The following is a 20,180-nucleotide window of genomic DNA, read 5'->3' on the forward strand; positions in this document are numbered from 1 at the left end:
AAAAATAAATTTTGTGAATTTTATTGTATATTTTTATAATTCCACTGCAAAATAGGAAAAAGAAAGAATTAATTTTCTATGTATTATCCAAACATGCTCTTAACGCCGTCTACCTATGTCTTGTCAGGAGTGTTTTTATTGATTGAAACTACTGTTTTGCTATCATGCAGTGCTTTTAATTCAACAGGATTATTTCAACTACAGATTCTTTTGTGCTCTTCACTATGGTTTCTTGTTAGGGTGATTAGACTCTTGTTGCATCCTTATCATCCATTCTAATTGTGGTGTTTAATAAACATCAAATTGCTAGTGGAAGATGAGTAGGATAATTGATAATTTTTTAATTATTTTTTTATGTGGAAGTGATTTTGAACTGAAAAGTCTTTAATAAGAAAATGTTACGTAGTTTTTAAAAAAAAAAATCATTAGTTTATGTAAAAGTTATTTATGAATATATATATATATATATATATATATATATATATATATATATATATTTTGCCAAACATATTCCTATCTTCTTATCTAAGTATTAATTTGGAATTTGTAACACTCTATTTAATTTAATAAGCGAAATTAAATGTAGCGTCACATAAATATAACATACAAGTGCAGTCCGGAAGTTTGAAAACTCAACTTCTTACAATCCCAAGACACAACACGATGTCCAAAAGAAAACAGAATAAAGAGTTCAACCAAAAGTATATAAATCTAAGGACGAACAAATACATGGGTCACAGCCCTAAAGAAACTCGTAAGGAATTATAAACCAGTCCACGCGGACTATGCAGAAGAATCTCCACCACCCTGTTGCCCACGGGTGTTCCTCGCATCTGCTCACACCAACAAGTTGATGATCATCGCAAAAGAGAGTTCCACACAACAGATCACACAACAAAGAAAGTAGGGTAAGCTAGAGCACAAAAGATTTCATCCATACAGTCAAAATATATTCACCATACCATACATACAGGTCAACCAAGCATGTTATGACTCCTCAAGCAATACACTAAGATGCGACACGACTCATTCGAATTCGTATAACTTGGTCGGATTCAGCGGATGCCCGCACTTGTGGTGGATACCTCTACTCACCCCCGAGCTGCTCACCCCCGAGCAATGTGTTACAAGTGTTACGATGGATCAATTTTCCTCACCACAAGGTTAGCCCTTAATGAATTTCAGGCCTCCTGCTACTCTCACCACAGGAGTCAGTCTACTCTAGGTGAGACTAACTGACTCCTTAAAGTGTCAGGATGCAACCTTATCTTGAATCCTTACCTAGTTATACAGATGGGGCACCACCATGGGCTCCCACTAATAGGGGCCATGGAATTATGTCCCGACCACTGAAGCGCGACCCTGAAAGTCTCACCTAGAGACTCCAAGGAATTACGCACTGACACAGGCCAAACATAATCACACAACCAAATATATTCACCATGCATGTATACGTTAATCATACCAACCTTTAAAGCCAACGCCTTTCATGTTCCAGGCCCAACCCATCTCAACTCATCATAAACCATCCATGCATAAAGGATTTCCAACTCATCTCGTTATCATGCCTCTTTAATACCAACCATTTCATTAAAACCTCATGCTAAACTGATATCAACCCATTATTCACAATTCATGACTTGCACCACTCATTCATACTCATTCATCTCATAACTTCAGCACAATACTTAAAATCAAGCAAGCATTATCCATACAAATCCAAGAAAACAATCACACCTCGCACTACCTCGCCCAGCACCTCGCTCAGGCTGAAGGGTCTCGCTCAGGCGAGAGACTCTCGCTCAGTCGAGCCCCCTTCACCTAAGCAAGGGCCCAAAAAGGGGAACAGTAGCTCACGCGAGGTCTCGCTTAGGCAAGACCCCTCTCGCTTGGACGAGATGCTCGCTCACTCAGGAGCGACGTGGGTGTTAAGACTTTGGCAAGTGTACCAAGTCGCACAAGTAGTAACCGGTAAGATCGGGATATCGTTTCCCAAGAGACTCGTGTATACTAAATAATTGTGTAATTAGTGACTAATTTAAACTAATGAATAAATTCATAATTTGGGTTTTTGTATGCAAGAAAGTAAATATTTCATAAACAAGTAAAATTGAACTTGGATATTTGAAGACTCTAGAAAATGGTAAAGACTAGAAATGCAATGGATTGATATTGTTGGAGTTAGACTTCACCTACTTCACTCTCATGTATATTAAGCAATAAAACTCTTCTCCATTAATTACTAATGTCAACCCACAAGTCTACTCAAACTCTAATCCCTTAGTTGAATGAGCCTAGGTTTCCTTATTTAGAGTCAATTCCTTGAATCCCTAAATAAACAAACCCGCTTTACAAATTAGGGTTTAAGACAACTAATGGGTCAAGTTCCATTCCTAGATACAAGTTCCATTAGGTATCTTGTTCCAATTCAAGGTTTCAAGAGATATTTTCCAATACCTAATGACCCAAATATCATGCAATGAATGGGTAAAACAAAGCAAGCTTTAAATACATAAACAAAGATACTAGAAATCAATGGAAGAAGCATATATATATATTCAAACCATTCGAAAATACATGAAAGTTCAGTGGCTACATCTAACCCCAACAAAAATGGGTTTAGCTCTCCATTGTCATGGAGAGCCCAAGCTTACAAAATGGAAAATGGAAGAGAAAGACATACAAAGAGGAAGATGGAGCTGTTCCCACAAGTCCTAGCACTCCTCCAAGCTCTCCAAATCGCGTTGCTCGAGCTCCAAAATGTCCAAGATCCATTTCCCCTCGTGAAAACAGAAGAAAAAGAGCCAACTTGCCACATCAGCGAACACTGGCGCCTGGCGGAAGGGTCTCACCGCCAGGCGCAAGTCACCAAACAAGGGGCAAGTCTTCCCGCTACCGCTCGACGGTGACCAAGTGCCGCCAGGCGGTGACCAACAATGACCCGGTTAGCACTAGTCTGGCGCTTGGCGCTGCCTTTGTGTCACTAGGCGCTTCCTATTGACATTTTTGCACTTCTCCTTGCTGTTCCGGGTTACTCATTTGTCTGGGCTCTTGGAACAAAGCTTCCAATCTATAAAAAGGACATAAAAAATGGGGATTAGTGGTATATTTAGATCAATGTAACCCACAATGTATTTATTTACAAAAGTAAGGTAAAATTAAGGATTAAGTAGGTTAAAAGCTTTGGAAGAGATGATTTTGCTAATGAAATATAGCTTAGATAATGGTAATAATTAACATTATCAACTCCCCCAAACTTAAAACCTTGCTTGTCCTCAAGCAAAAAGGTAACTTGGCATATATGAACAACACAATAGCAATGATCTAGCAACTCAAGAAAAAAAATGTCAATTGTGCTTGCTCTTATTTGAAAGATTGTGTAGCACATGTGTTTCATTAGCAAAGCAAACTAAAGTTATGGTGTTCACAAAACAAAAATTTTACAAGTGCATGCAAGAGGTTAAAAGGGATCAACAATCATGGCAAAATGTTTCCTTGATCAATGGGAACCACTTCTCACAAGAACAGGTGTTTCACTCAAGCCCACTAGTGTATGGATATAAACAACATTCTCTCTACCATCACAATGTCACACAATTTAACTTTGCATTTTTTTCAAAATGGCTAAAACTTTCACAAGCATGCTATCATCACAAGGTCTTTTATGGCTTGTATCGTGGCTAGACTAAGAAGGAAATTTGGTTTTTCAGGATAACAAAAGTACCTTGAGCTAAGAGAGCAACTAATCAGATCATGAAAGTATTTTTCTCCCTTCTCTATTGAACCAATGAAACCAATTCCCAACTTGCTTGCACCAATTTTCTTTTCTTTTCTTTTCTTTTTTTTTCTTTTTTTTTCTTTTTTTTGAATTGAACCAAAAACTTTACAAATTTTCCCATGCTCCCTTGTATTAGCAATAATTCCCCCAAACTTGAACCATACTCATGACTAACAATCATTTGCTCTCTCAAGCTCAAAGTAAGGTAGTCAATATCTTCACTATGCTCAAGGTTCAAGGAATGAGGCTCAAAGAAGATTCAAAGGGTTTGCACAAAAAATCAGCTTGAAAAGAATTGGCTTAATTATGTAACAGGCAAAAAGAAAGATGGCATTGATCATTTGTAGCATGCAAGTAAATGATTAGCAAATGAACTCAAGCAAAGTCAATTATGAGTCCACAGTGATAGCATTCACACAAATCAACTCTGGGGCACAACCTCTCACAGGGTATTTGGGTTCCACAATTGTCAACATATGCCAAAATCATTGATCACAATTAAAATCAAGCATCACTATATCAAAATGAGAACAACCACAAGCTCATGCTCACAAGCCAATTCACATCACTTCATAACAAGCACAAAAGATGATCATGAAAAGTACCAATTCAATGCAAAAGATTAGCTCACCACAACCAAGTTACAAAGTTCTACACTATGCTAAAAAGTTCAATATTATCAAAAGAAAGTTAAAAAAAACTGAAATCTAAAAGCATAAATTAAATCAGGACTATAAGCAAAACAAGTCCTGCAAAATGTGAATCACTCTCTCCAAGTGCTCAGGCGTCATCCTCGTCCTCTTCGTCTAGCTCCTCATCCTCATCATCTACAACAGGTGAGGCTCCACCTCCCCTAGTAGTAGTGGCCTGGGCCCCAGGCCAAGCAACAGTGGCAGCAAAATCCTCAGCTGATGGGGTGTGCAGCTCGGGAATCGTTAGGGAGATGCCCCTAAGCATGTCTGCATTGGCCATCCCCAGCCGGTATAAGGCTTGCATCTGGGCTTCCAAGAGCTGAAGGTGATCGAGCTTGGCCTCTAAAGCCTGCAACCGCATGTCAATGGTAGGAGTTGCCTCGGGCTCGGGTTCTGGCTCAGCCTCTAGTTGATGGCGCCTCCTAGGTCTGGGAGCAACTGAGCAGAACCTCTGAAAATATGAAAAGTCCAAGTCTTGCAAAGGCTGCAAAGATGGGTGATGAGAGAGGGATGGCCAAGAGCGGCCTTGCCAGCGGCGTTGACACACCGGTGGATCTCATTTGCAATAAACTGCCCTACATCCATCACGCGACCTGTCAGGATAATGTATAAAATAGTGGCGCATCCCTCCGTAAGGTCAGACACATGGGAGCACGGGGAGATGTTGGCGTGCACAAATGCTGACTAGAAGCGGGCTAAGGGGTGAAGGGAACCTCTCTGAATCGTGCCCCTGTGAAATCCTTCACCCGCCAAGCAGAGTGCTTGGAACAGCTCTCCAAGAGCCACACCCTCATCATCCAACACTGAAAACTGGCACTCCACATCATCAGCCAACTGGGTGCCCAAAAACTCATTGATCGTGTTAGCATCAAAGGGCACCCTTTTCCCCCGCACATAGCTGAGAAAGGTGGGAGTTGCTGAGGTGGTAACCTTGGCATTAGCATAGAATTCTTTTACCAAGGTTACACTAAAAGTGCTAGGGTAGCTACCCAGCCTTTCCCAGCCACGCCTGATCAACTCCAACTGAAATTCATTGACCTCCCCAGGCTTGAGAATCACTTTCCTCTCTGCCACAAATTTTCGTTGCATGACCACTTGGAAGCGGTCCTCATTATCCTTTGTGAGGAAGTAGTGAGAGTGAATTCTCTCCTTTCGTTTTTGCCCTTTTGAAGGGTTACAACCGGCGGTTATCATTCTTTTGGGATTTAAGGAGGATGCCATCTGCAAAATAAGCATTGGTACAAAGAGACAATTTAAATTAGCATTGGAGTGAGAGATTCAATAAAAAAGAAGAGTTAATTGCATCTAAAGACTAAACTAGAACAACAAAATATAGATTCCTTCAGATGCCAAAAACTATTGCAGCTCTAAAGTTTGACAATCCAAACAACAATTGAATGAAAATGGGAAAAAGAGAGCAAAAATAGGGGCCACTGCCTGGCCCCTTCAAAACGGCCGCCAGGCGCTAGCTCGCAACAGTGAGCTCTGCAAGGCGCCACCGCCTGGCGGTAAAACAGGCCAAAATGGCCACCGCCAGGCGATACACAACAGGGCAGCCAAAAATTGCAGTGAACGAGCACAAAATCAGCAGAAAAACCAACTACAATGGCAGCCCAAAAAGCAAACACGAGTTTATAACCACAAATAGCAACAAAAACAATGATTATCAAGGCAAAGCAAAACCCTAAACTAATGAATCAAGAATTTTTAAACAAAAACAAGCATCAACTACTCTAGAAACGATGAGAAAAACACAAGAAAGAGAAGTTACTTGAGTGAAATACTTGAGTGAGTGAAATTCAAGAAGTGTTGAAGCGTGAAGAGTGGTGGCTGGCAAGGAAAGAGTCGAGAGGAAGGGACTTCGCCTGGCAAGAGTGTGGCGGCAGTGTGAGTGAGTGTGAGAAAGGCACGAGAATGGAGTTTGGCAAGAGAGTGGGTTCAGATTAGGGGTTAGGGCTTTGAAATTAGGAGAGGAATTGGGAAAATAGAATTAGGGATTTGAGGTGAGAGTGGGGAACCAGCGGCACCAGGCGAGATTTAGGTTTTGAATTATGAGGGAGTGGGCCAGTTGAAACACAATTAAAAAGCCCAAACCAGTTCGCGCAGCGCTACCGCCTAGCGGTAGGTCACGAGCCGCCAGGCGGTATACCAGTAAAATGCCATTGGACCTCTTTTTCTGGTATGGCGCCAGGTGGGCGCTAGGGAGCCGCCAGGCGGCTGGCTCCTGGAATGCTCCCAGGGGCTGAATTTTTCGCTGTCGCCAGGCGGGAGGGTATTGACCGCCAGGCGGTTAGGCTGCAGGGGTGGAAATTTCGTGTTTTTGGCTATTGGTTGGGTTGGTTTTGACTCAATTGTGCTCCCACCAACCTTTCACTCTTGCACACATACTTTTTCAAGCTTTTCAACTTCAAACCAAGCATTCACACTCAAGCAAACATTCAATTCCCTTAACAAATGCACAACTTAATTTAAGGCATGATTTCACTACACAACTATGCTACTCCTATTCTCACAAACAACCAACTTTACACTACACAATCTATGATGCATAAAGGTTGAACTCCATCCAAAATGCAACAACAAGCACATGCTATCACATCCTAAAACTAAACATGCTTAACAACATTCTAGGCTATACTTCCATAAATACACAAATGCATGCAGCAAAATTAGCACAAAGTTTAAACATCAATTCAAACACAACAATCTATGCTAACACACTTCCCACATGCATAAAAACACAAAGTTATCTTAAAAACGAAAATTAAAAGCTAAAATGAGTTTAGAGCGCTAGGTTGCCTCCCAGGAAGCGCTTGTTTAACGTCACGAGCCTGACGGGTAAGACGCTTAAGCTTGGTTGGTGCTTTTGGTGTGCTCCTTCCCAACCTCACACCTATACAACTTCAATTGATCACTAGTCACCAATTTAGTCCTTCTAGAATAAGGAGCTTCAATTTTAATTCTTCCATCAACTTTGATGTCTCTAATAATCCACAACCTTGCCCATTTTGACTTGAATCTTCTAGAAGAAATCTTCAACTGTTCCTTTCTCATCACAATTGGTTGGCCAGGTCTAAGTCCATTAGTCCCCATCAAAGAGTGGTGGTGAACTAGAGCATCATCTTTCTCTTCCCTCTCTTCATTCACCTTCGCAGAGAAATAATTGGAGCACTTTTCAAGCAACTTTGAAGCTTGCCAAGGTCTACTAGTCACAGATAAGACTTCATTGGCGACCTTAAGACTAGTTTGTTCATCAGTCCGTTCTTGCACAGCTTCAAGAACATTGAACGTCACCTCCTCATCTTGGTCTTTCAATTTTAGCGTTCCATCATCCACATTGATAACAACCTTTGCTGTCTTCATGAATGGCCTCCCAAGAATGAGTGGTACCCCTTCATCTTTCTCCATTTCCATCACCACAAAATCAACTGAGAATTTAAGGTTATTTATTTGCACCACCACATCTTCCACCACACCATAGGGGTATTTGACAGAGTTGTCTGCTAGCTGCAAGGTCATCCTTGTTGGCTTGGCTTCGAGACCACCAATCTTTTTAAGCATAGATAGGGGCATAAGATTAATGCTAGCCCCTAAGTCAACAAGAGCTTTCCCCATATCTTGATTTCCAATGGTGCAGGGGATGGTGAAGCTACCCAGATCCTTGAATTTTGGAGGAAGATTTTTCTGAATTATGGCACTACAATTCCCTTGCACTTCAATGGTTTCCTCTTCTATGTACTTCTTCTTTTTGCCAAGGAATTCCTTCATGAACTTTGCATAAGAAGGTATTTGTTGCAGTGCTTCAGAAAAGGGAATCTTGATCTCAAGTTGCTTCAATATGTCTTTGAACCGAGCTAATTGTCTCTCTTTCTCTTTTCTTGAAGGATTTTGAGGATAGGGAAGGGGTTTCACAACAACTTTCTCTTTTTGTCTTTTCTCTTTATCCTTCTCTTCACTTTTATTCTTTTCTTCTTCCAACACAATCTCTTCATCAACTTCTTCCTTTTGAATCTTTTCTTCATTCTTTCTCTTTTCTCTAGCCTCCACCTTTTCTTTAGAACCTAGTCCAACCTCCTTTCCGCTTTTAGTGAAGATGGCCTTACATTGCTCTTTGGGGTTGGCTTCGGTGTTAGCAGAAAAAGAACTTCCTCGTTGATCAGCCAATGCTTGGCTAATTGCCCCACTTGCACCTCCAAGTTTTTTATTGATGCATCAATGTTCTTTTGATTTTGAATTGACATTTGCAAGAACTGTTGCATCATGTCCTCAAGCTTTGAGGTTCTGTCAGTCAGAGAGGGATGTTGGTAAGTTTGCTGATGTGGGGGCCTATTGGAAGGTCCTGCTTGACCCATGTTTTGGTGAGGTTTCCATCCTTGATTATAGTTCCCTGGTCGGCCTTGATTGTCCATATAACTAACTTCCTCTTGAGACGTGCTTGGCATAGCACATTGCCCATTGGAATGGTTTCCTCCACATAACTCACAACTTTGCACTTGTTGGAGTTGAGCTACAGAGGCATTTTGAAGCTCTTGAGGAAGTTGTGACAATTTCTTCATCAGGGTCTCCAGCTGCTGAGTCATAATCTTGTTTTGAGCCAATAGAGCATCTTGAGATTGAAGCTCTAGAATACCCTTCTTTTGAGAATGGGCTCTTTCAGTATAAGCTTCATTATCATTAGCTGCCATGTTCTCTATTAACTCATACGCTTCCTCTGGCGTCTTCCACTTGATACTCCCACCGGCAGATGTAACACCCCAGATGGATATTACTAGATAAAACTGATTTTTCACAAAATATACTTTAAGAAAATCAGACATTTCAATAAATTCCCAAGCGCGGGAAATTTCAAACTTGTCTCGCTATAATCCATTCGTACTGTCTCATCTTTATTACAAGTTCATAATGGATAAAACATCATAATGTCTATTACAAAAGGTAGGAAATCATAGCATAAAGAAAATCCCCCATCGGTAGCCCCGCTCTGTTGCTAAGCATCAGCATGATCACCTGAATTCACGTCTGCTCCCACGTAACAAGTCACGTGATCATCGCCAAACACAAACATACAAACAAGCAAGGGTGAGCTGAGAAAGAAAAATTATACAAATAATAAGATAGTAAGAATTGACCCTCACCCAATCTAACTTAGTCAATTTTAGTTTATCGACCTTTTTATAACATTATACCCCAATCTCATAACCTATATGAGAAAGATCCATGCACAACCTTGGTCCTTAGGGATTATCATGCTCCCACGAACCTACCCGCTCGTGGTCCAACTCTACGGACCTCCCCGCCCGTAGTCCAACTCTACGAACCTGCCTGCTCGTAGTCCAACATGCGTGAATACCTACTACGAACCTCCCCGCTCATAGTAGCCTCAAGTGTGAGCACGGAACATACGAACCTCCCCGTTCGTATCCCCACACAAGAGTACAACAGATACGAACCTCCCCGCCCGATCAATCACGCATCTCAAACCTCCGTTACGAACCTCCCCGCTCGTAACAAATCCAGCATGTCCCTGACCAAGTCATCAAGCTCATCCTTGCAAATCCATTTGCGATGGACCCTTGCCCTACACTATCGCCTGACACTTGCCTAAGCACTACCAGGCAAAATTGGATTACAAACCACCTAGCCCACAATATCTAAATCACTTTATATTATTATATTATCTTAAAATAATATAATAATTCAATATTTCATATTATATTATCTTTAACATAATAATCCTAGAATACGTAAACTATCAAAAGTTTACTGAAAGTCTATTCAAGTTGTTATCTAATATATATAATACTGCTAACAAAAATATAATTGAAACTATACTCCAATTTCTCTTTTTTTTTTGTTTTTGTAATTTTTTTTTTGTGTTTGTAAAAAAAACCATAACTTGACCTTCCACTGCCATTTAGTAAAGAAGTTACTAACACACGCATTGGTTGTCAAACCAAAATAAAACTCCAACCTTTTATAGGTATAAAGGTGGTGAAAGCTGCCATGATAAAACATCTATACCAAAATTCAACCAAGCAAATGCCAAACAACCCTAACTTCATCTGATTAAACTTTTCCCTTACAAAAAAAAAAACTAAATATATGTCAAGTAACTAAAAGACGCTACATGCACCGAAAATAATAATAATAATAATATACTCCACGCTTACCATATACTGAATTATAAAACAACGACTAGAAGTACGAAACCCCCAAAATTATCCTCATTATATAAATGAAGCAAATTAACCAGTATTAGTTCCAATGTGTAAAAAAAATAAGAACTCTGCATATAGTCATCCATAAAAAATGCATTTAGCCCAAGGCAACAATAACCACCAGACCTTAAATACTTTAATTTACTTTCCCATCACCAAACACAACAATTCCAAACTGTAAAAGTTCCCAGAGCCTTACAAATCATAACTATAAATTTATTAAACTACCCAAACATAATAATTTAACAAAATACCAAACCTCCAACTCCGATCACCAAAACCCTTTTTATCTTTATCTCAATGTACTAATTCCTAAATAAAAAAATATTGGACCTGTGATTAACAAGAACATCACGTAATGATTATTTCCACACCGCAAAACTCTTAATCTAACTTTTTATACCTTATAAAATTACCAACGCAATGAAAATGCCGAAATGCTTATAATGTATCTTAAACCTTATATAATATAAAAAAAAATTACCGTAGCCATATATACGTATAACAAGACCAAACAATCACCTTGGCAACTTTTTATGGAAACTGTAAAGATATATGAACCCCTATTGCCATTTTTTTTCTTAACATAATATACGAATCCTTCACAAAAATGATTGCCTTTAATAAAATAAAGAAACCCAAATATCAGTGAAATCAGTTTGAATTATAACAAATAAAAGAGACTTAGCTCCCAGTACACAAAAAAAACGTAATCCAAAATGGTATTTCACAATTTCACCATGGATTCATCCCTGAAGAACTTAGAGATCATATTAAAATCATCCATAAAACTCACTTTATCCTTCTATAATTCAACTTACAATTATTGTTCTGCACATAATCAAACAATACTAAGGAAAAGAAGAAAAAAGGTTAGCTCCCCTTACCTGGTGTTTTAGCTTCAACAATTCCAAATGAATTCTTCCTTGTTTCCCAAAGCTCCCCTCCTTGCCTCCACTCTAATTCCCTCTCTGGATTGCAATTTCTCAGAACTCCCTAGCCACACAATATGACTCTTTGTTTTCTCACTCACTCCTCCCCCCTCACCAATTCACCCCAAAATAAATAAAAAAAATTATAAAAACGAAATTAATTTAAATTTAAAGTTTAATAGCCATTACTACACCTAAAATGCTACCTTTTTGATTTCTACAGTTTTTAGATCATTTAACCACTTGGCAAAATAGTAAAACATAAGGATAATATATTCGCTCTAGCCGAGATTCAAACCCATATCCTTCCTACCCATCAAACACATGCACACCAACAAACTATCACATGATTCCTGTTAATTCACACACTCGTATGAACCTAATTCATGCTTTCACGTTCACGATATAATTGCAAAATAAAACAGAATTAAATAAATCTACTAATGACATACTCAAGACTTGAACCCAAGTCCACTCAACATAATCAAGTACTCTAAACCACTTAGGTTAACATTGTTTCCTGCTTAGGATTTATCAAAGAACTCTCTTATGGTAGTCTCAACCCCTCATTTCTTAGAGATGGCAAATAAACCCGTGCCCGTGGGTATCACCCGAACCCGTCCCCGTTTTGACGGGGAATCCCCACTTTGACTGGGTATGGGTATGAGTATGGGTAATACCCGAAATTTTCAACTGGAAATGGGGATAGGGATGGGGATATATATATACCCGCCCAAATACCCGTCCCCGCTTAAATTACTAAACTATTTATAATTTATTAAATAATCTAAAAAATATATATAAATAAATAATATATTTACACATATAATATAATATAATATAATATAATATAATATAATATAGTATATATACATATAAATAAAATATACTTTTATATATATATATATATATATATATATATATATATATATATTTACACATATACATGTAATATAATATAATATAATATAATATAATATAATATACATATAATATATATACATAATAATATAATATAATATATATAATATATACGTATAAAACAAATTAATCATTTAACTAGTGAGATCTTTTATAAACAAATTTATAACATTAAAAATTTATAAAAATTTAAAAGAAATATATATATATATATATATATATATATATATATATATATATATATATAAAAGCATAAAATATCTACGCATATACATATAATATATATACATAATAATATAATATATATTATTATATTTATATTATTATATAATATAATATAATATATACTTAAAATAAATATATATCTATAAATATATATATATATATATATATATATATATATATATATATATATATATATATATAAACATAAGATATCCACACATATAATATATATACATAGTAATAATAATATAATATATAATATAATATAATATATATAAATAATTATATATATATATAAACATAAGATATCCACACATATAATATATATATATATACATAGTAATATAATATATAATATAATATAATATAATATAATATATATATATATATATATATATATATATATATATATATATATATATATATATATATAACATATTTCTCATTCTCTTTGTTTTTTGTTATATAACATATTGGCAATTGCTTCAGTTTTAGATCCAAGGTACAAGATGGACATGTTAGAATATTATTTTTATAAATTGTATGGTAATGATTTTGATCTGAAACTTAGTAGGATTCGTCAAATGTGCTATGATTTGGTTTTGGAATATCAATAAAAAAAGAATGAAACTTCTTCTTATAGAGCTACATCATTGGAGTTGGGAAAGGATGTTGATAATGATGCGAATGAATTTTTAGAGTTTATGGCAAAAAAGAAAAAATCTAGAACTACAGTTATGAAAACAGAGTTGGATTATTACTTGGAAGAAGATAATTTGCCGGTTACACAAGAATTTGATATCCTATCATGGTGGAAAACAAATGGGTTAAAGTTTCCAACCCTTCAAGCAATTGCAAGGGATGTTTTAGCTATTCCAATAACAACTGTAGCTTCTGAATCTGCTTTTAGTACTGGTGGTCAGATATTAACTTCTCACCGTAGTCGACTTCATCATATTACTATAGAGGCTTTGATGTGTACAAGAAGTTGGATATGGAACTCAAACCATCTAGGTAAGTTACTCAAATTTATTAATATTTTTTGTTAGTATTTTTTGTGAATTCTCATCTAATATTCTACATTTGGTGTTTGTAGGTGTTAAAAAATTAAAAGAAAAAGATGTTCTCATGAGTGAAAATGAATCTGATGAAGAAGGTACATTATATTCTAGTAATTAAAATTTTCAATTTCAATTATTATATCATATCTAATTTTTCATTTTTTTTCTATGTGTAGGTGGATCGAATGCAAATGAAACCACTGATCATTTGTAAAATTAAATATTTTGGTTATTATAAAATTTTAGTAATGTGTAATTTTTTAGCTTTTATATAATTATTTGAATTTTATTTAGTTGTTATTTGATACTTTAATTTGAGATTTATACTATTATAATATTTTCTTAATATTTGACATCATGAAAATCAAAAAGAGTATGTTATTTTAATATTGAATATTTTGATAGTATCATGATTCCGTTGGTGTGATTTTTAAATTTTTTTTATAAAAAATATTTAATTGATATATGGAACAATAAAAAAATGGGTATGGGTATGGGTATGGGTATAAGAAAATACCCGTTACCCGGTGGGGATGGGGATGGGTCAAAAGTTGTATACCCGTTGGGTTTGGGGATGGGGATGGGGATGAATTTTTATTATGAGGATGGGGATGGGATCATGATACCCGTACCCGCCCCGCCCCGTTGCCATCCCTATTTCTTATACTCTATTAATTATTAATTTTTATGAATTTTCTGGATCTCACAGCAGAGGCATCCAACATAAGCTTTGACTGGGATTTAAGCCCTGCCAAGAAAAGAGTGAGCTGTGTAGGTTCATCAAACCCATGAATGGGAGTCTTTCTGAGCAGTCCCTTGAATCTGTCCCATGCTTGCCCCAAGGATTCATCCACGTCTTGCTGGAAAGCAGAGATTTCTTGTTTGCCTTTGTTGATCTTAGATTGAGGGAAATACTTGCTCAAGAATTTGGCAACCACATCCTCCCAGCTAGTGAGACTGTTTTCAGGGAAGGAATTTAGCCAGACTTTGGCATTTCCCGCCAGAGAGAAAGGGAATAGACTCAGTCGAATGGCTTCATCAGGCACTTGATGGATTTTCGCTGTATTGCATATCTCTAAGAAGGTGGCCAAATGTGTATATGGATTCTCATGAGCCAATCCATTAAACTGATTACTTTGCACCAAACGGATTAGAGCTGGCTTCATCTCCATATTAGTAGCATTCGCCGTTGGTCGAGCAATACTGTTAAAATTAATGGTCCCTGTGAACGCAGCATAATCTTCCAGAGTGCGTCATGCACGACCTCTACCATCACCATTAGGGTTTTCGGCCATTTCTTCTTCAGGAAAAGAATCGAGATTCTGAGAAGTAGACAGAAGAGTGTCTGAAGCAGAAGAGTGATGGGCGACTTGTTGTGCTTGAGCTCGCCTTCTCCTTGTGGCACTATTGTTTCTACGGGCGGTTTTCTCTATTTCAGGATCGGCAAGGAGTGGTTCTAAAGATGTAGTCCTCCTTGTACGGACCCTACCCTACATAAACTATAAAGCAACAACAAAAGCAAGCTCGAACTACAAGTTAGCCCAAAATTAATGTGCGTATAGAAGTAAACAAAAACAATAAATATGAACAAAAGAATTTAGTCTAAATAAGTCAAAAATCACACAAAAGTCTAGTATTAGACACGGGTCCCCGGCAACGGCGCCAAAAGCTTGTTAAGACTTTGGCAAGTGTACCAAGTCGCACAAGTAGTAATCGGTAAGACCGGGGTATCGTTTCCTAAGAGACTCGTGTATAGTAAATAATTGTGTAATTAGTGACTAATTTAAACTAATGAATAAATTCATAATTTGGGTTTTTGTATGCAAGAAAGTAAATATTTCATAAACAAGTAAAATTGAACTTGGATATTTGAAGACTCTAGAAAATGGTAAGGACTAGAAATGCAATGGATTGATATTGTTGGAGTTAGACTTCACCTACTTCACTCTCATGTATATTAAGCAATAAAACTCTTCTCCATTAATTACTAATGTCAACCCACAAGTATACTCAAACTCTAATCCCTTAGTTGAATGAGCCTAGGTTTCCTTATTTAGAGTCAATTCCTTGAATCCCTAAATAAACAAACCCGCTTTACAAATTAGGGTTTAAGACAACTAATGGGTCAAGTTCCATTCCTAGATACAAGTTCCATTAGGTATCTTGTTCCAATTCAAGGTTTCAAGAGATATTTTCCAATACCTAATGACCCAAATATCATGCAATGAATGGGTAAAACAAAGCAAGCTTTAAATACATAAACAAAGATACTAGAAATCAATGGAAGAAGCATATATATATATATTCAAACCATTCAAAAATACATGAAAGTTCAGTGGCTACATCTAACCCCAACAAAAATGGGTTTAGCTCTCCATTGTCATGGAGAGCTCAAGCTTACAAAAAGGAAAATGGAAGAGAAAGAGATACAAAGAGGAAGATGGAGTTGTTCCCACACGCCCTAACACTTCTCCAAGCTCTCCAAATCGCGTTGCTCGAGCTCCAAAATGTCCAAGATCCATTTTCTCTCGCGAAAACAGAAGAAAAAGAGCCAACTTGCCACATCAGCGAACACTGGCGCCTGGTGGAAGGGTCTCACTGTTAGGCGCAAGCCACCAAACAAGGGGCAAGTCTTCCCGCTACTGCTCGGCGGTGACCAAGTGCCGCCAGGTGGTGACCAACAGTGGCGCCTGGTTGGCGCTAGTCTGGCGCCTGGCGCTGACGGTGGCTGCCGTCTGGCATTGCCTTTATGTCGCTAGGCGCTTCCTGTTGACATTTTTGCACTTCTCCTTGCTGTTCCGGGTTACTCATTTGTCTGGGCTCTTGGAACAAAGCTTCCAATCTATCAAAAGGACACAAAAAATGGGGATTAGTGGTATATTTAGATCAATGTAACCCACAATGTATTTATTTACAGAAGTAAGGTAAAATTGAGGATTAAGTAGGTTAAAAGCTTTGGAAGAGATGATTTTGCTAATGAAATATAGCTTAGATAATAGTAAAAATTAACATTATCAGTGGGTCGCCTGAGCAACCTTTCGCGTGAAACATCTTGGGCGAGTCTCTATTGATCTCGCCTAGGCGAGACAAGCTCGCTTGGACGAGAAAACCAGAGCTCACCTCTGTTCTCTCGTGCATTTACACTCAACAGATTCAAAAATGGCACAAAATCATCACACCCCAGTTCATATAACATACCAAACATATCCAAACGGCAAAACAAAGGCACAATCAATATTACTCAAAAGAAAAGGGCGGACCCTAGCTTCCCGTACCTGGAAAACAAGCTAGTGGAATGCTCCGACACGCACATAGTGAGCAAAACTGTCCCTAGGATGGTCAACAAGCTGGAACGAACGGTAAAACAGAGAAAAGGGACGGGTTATTACCAAATCCTAACGGTAAACAATGAACATAGACCATGAAAAGAAGGAACATGAGCTGAGGATTGACTTACGTGGAGTAGGAGCTGGTGTGAGTTAGCTCGAAGAAGACCTAGAGCAAACCCTAGCAGAGCGTTCTGTGAGATGGAAGTAAGGTGACGGCTGATCTTTCTGAAAGAGTGAAAGCGTACACATTAGGGCAGACTAGGATCAGTTTTATCCGTTGGGCCAACTCTTAGGCCTATCAGATTTGGGGCAGCCCTTTCTGTTAAAGGCAGAAAAAGAATAGGGCCTTACAGAATTCGGATGTTGAGTTTGCATTATACATGTACTCTTTATACCAAATATAAAAATGTCCAAAAACTAAAAACTAATTACTAATATACTTGTTAAGTCTTTGTAGATACCATAACCTTTATTTGACTGTTTTACAATTGATTTTGTGTATTTATCTATAGGTAATTCAACTAGATACTTCTTTTAAAACTTGATATTTTGTATTTACATGTTTACGGTGTGTCTATGAGGAAATGTAAGAGTACTCAAGAGTGAGGGGTTGAGGAAAGTTGAATGATGTAAATATTTTGTATATTATAGGTTTATAATGCGTTTCTATTCTTTTAGATAAAATGCAATTTTTATTTTGAAAAACTTTATCGAGAGGAGGATTATAAAGATAATTATACTTATATGAATTATCCACTAAATGTGAGATGAGATGTTCAGTAAATCAATTAGTAGTAATATGGTTCCATAGTAATTAAGAGTGTCACATAAGCCATTTTTGTTTTAGACGATTTTCGCATATAATTTTTCTTTTACTTTTCAATTTTTTGTTGTTGTTTTTTTCTCACACAATCCTTCAAAGAAAATTTAACTTCTCATAAAGTATTAAGAATTAATATCAAATTAAAGGGTTAATAATGCAAGAAGTTAGCCAAATAATAGAGACTATATTTTTTTATAGAATACAAGGGAAATAAAATTGAAGAGGAAATGCATTATAGACCAACATTATAATAAACTATTTATCTTCTTATATATTTTTATAAACAAATTGATTTAATTATAAAAATAAATAAACCATTATATAGAAAAAAAAAACCTTCTTCAGTTCTAATAGTAATCAACCAATATATATAAAATATCAAACTAAATACTGTATATAAACTCTATATAAAATTATTAAAATATCAATCTGTCTATTATCTATAGACTAAAGAGACAATGCAGTTTAAAATACAGCTAAACGAATTTAATTGATAATCTAATAAACAATTTACAAAGAAAAAGAGTATCAGATTATTCCAACACAAATATTTGAGTACAGTAAAGAGTGACCAATCTAATAAACAAATTTAACACTAATAAACAAATAAAATCAAATCACCAATCTAATAAACAATCTTTCAATCTACTTTTAAGATCACCACTCTAGTAAACAATGTTTTAAAACTCCTTTTAAGACAGTATGATTTAGAATCATTGGATCTTTAGTCTTATTTTTATCCTTACTGTTAATGAAATCTTATCTTTTTCTCTGACGTAATTTTCATACATCAGAATAACATGCTTTCCTCTTACTTAGAAATTTTACAGTGTTTTCGGATCCACTCTCTGGGAAAGAGAGAATCACGGATCTGCGGAGAACCTTATGATATTGGCATTCGTGTCTGATCTGGATGCACCGAAATTCTGAGAAAAACAATATTTTTTTACTGTTTATTTCTTCAAACATAATATCAAAAAGGTGTGGAAGAGGAAAGAGAAGCACATGTATACCAGGTTTTAATTTCAAATAATAAAAATAAAAATTAATAATTTAATAATAAAAAATATTAATAAAAAACAATGTTAATAAAAAATTACTAATAGATAAAATGTAATAGTAATAAAAAAAATAAAATTCTCTTCAGAAATTGTTCATATTTTTACATTTTGATACTTTGTTGTTTGTAGGTAGTTGTGATAAAGTCGCAGGATGTTATATCTTTTAGAAGAGGATTGTCAGAGATATTTAATATTAATGAGATATTAATTTAATCCACAAATAAAGAATTAACATTGTTCTTAATTCAAATTTTTGAAACGATAATTTTATATGTTTTTATTCTTAAATGATCTCAACTTTCTTATTTTTTATTTGAACTTAAATTTAATATTTAGATTCCTAATAAAACAGGTGTTAGTCGGCAGTGCAATTGTTGGATGCGTTGCCTGGTGTTGTGATGGTCCCGCTGCTATGGAGGTGGTGGTGCGGGTGTCAGTGATAACGTATCATGGTCCATTGCTGGTGGTGTAGCCTGGTCCTGGCTCAGTGAGCTAGTTGCTCCATTGCTGTCAAGGAGTTCTTCCTCCTTCTTTTACCTGCTTGCCTTTATACATATGCAAGATGTAAGGAAATAATAATGACAACCTGTAATAATCATAATAATAATAAAATTAATAGTTATAATAATAAAAATTATAATAATAATAATAATTTTTGTGTTAAAAGTTGAGATGTTAAACTCAAGAACTCAAATAAAGTAAAAAATTCTTGAGTCAAAGTTAATGATTGCTTAAACTAAAATAAAACTAAAATAGTTGCATTTAATTTTGTGGTTATGAGTTAATATTTTATTTATAAATAAAATAGTTTTATTTAAACTGCTCAACCATAAATTATTTCAATTTATTTTTTTATCAATTTTACTTTATTTCAACATAATTTTATCATTTTATAACAATTCATGTCTCATTTTAACGTAATTTACACTAATTATATTTTTTTAATAATTATTAGTAATTAAAATAGTTTCAAAAAAATTATAATTAATTTTTAAATTAATAATTAAAATAATTTTTATCTGTTATAAATTAATGATTGTCCATTGATTTGATACACTTACTCATATAATTTCATATTATTGATACTCATATGATTCATTACTTTTTATATAAATATTTGTATTAATTTGGTTGATTTGT

At 35.9% G+C, this 20,180-nt stretch overlaps 1 non-coding gene across 1 annotated transcript; it reads left to right on the forward strand.

The window, feature by feature from the left end:
* Positions 1-14,610: 14,610 nt before the first annotated feature.
* Positions 14,611-14,717, forward strand: LOC114180050. The gene has a single exon (XR_003603625.1). It is a non-coding gene; the product is annotated as a small nucleolar RNA R71 (small nucleolar RNA).
* Positions 14,718-20,180: the final 5,463 nt, after the last annotated feature.

The sequence above is a fragment of the Vigna unguiculata genome, chromosome 3 (genome assembly GCF_004118075.2).
Source record: "Vigna unguiculata cultivar IT97K-499-35 chromosome 3, ASM411807v1, whole genome shotgun sequence".
NCBI classification, from domain to species: Eukaryota; Viridiplantae; Streptophyta; class Magnoliopsida; order Fabales; family Fabaceae; genus Vigna; species Vigna unguiculata.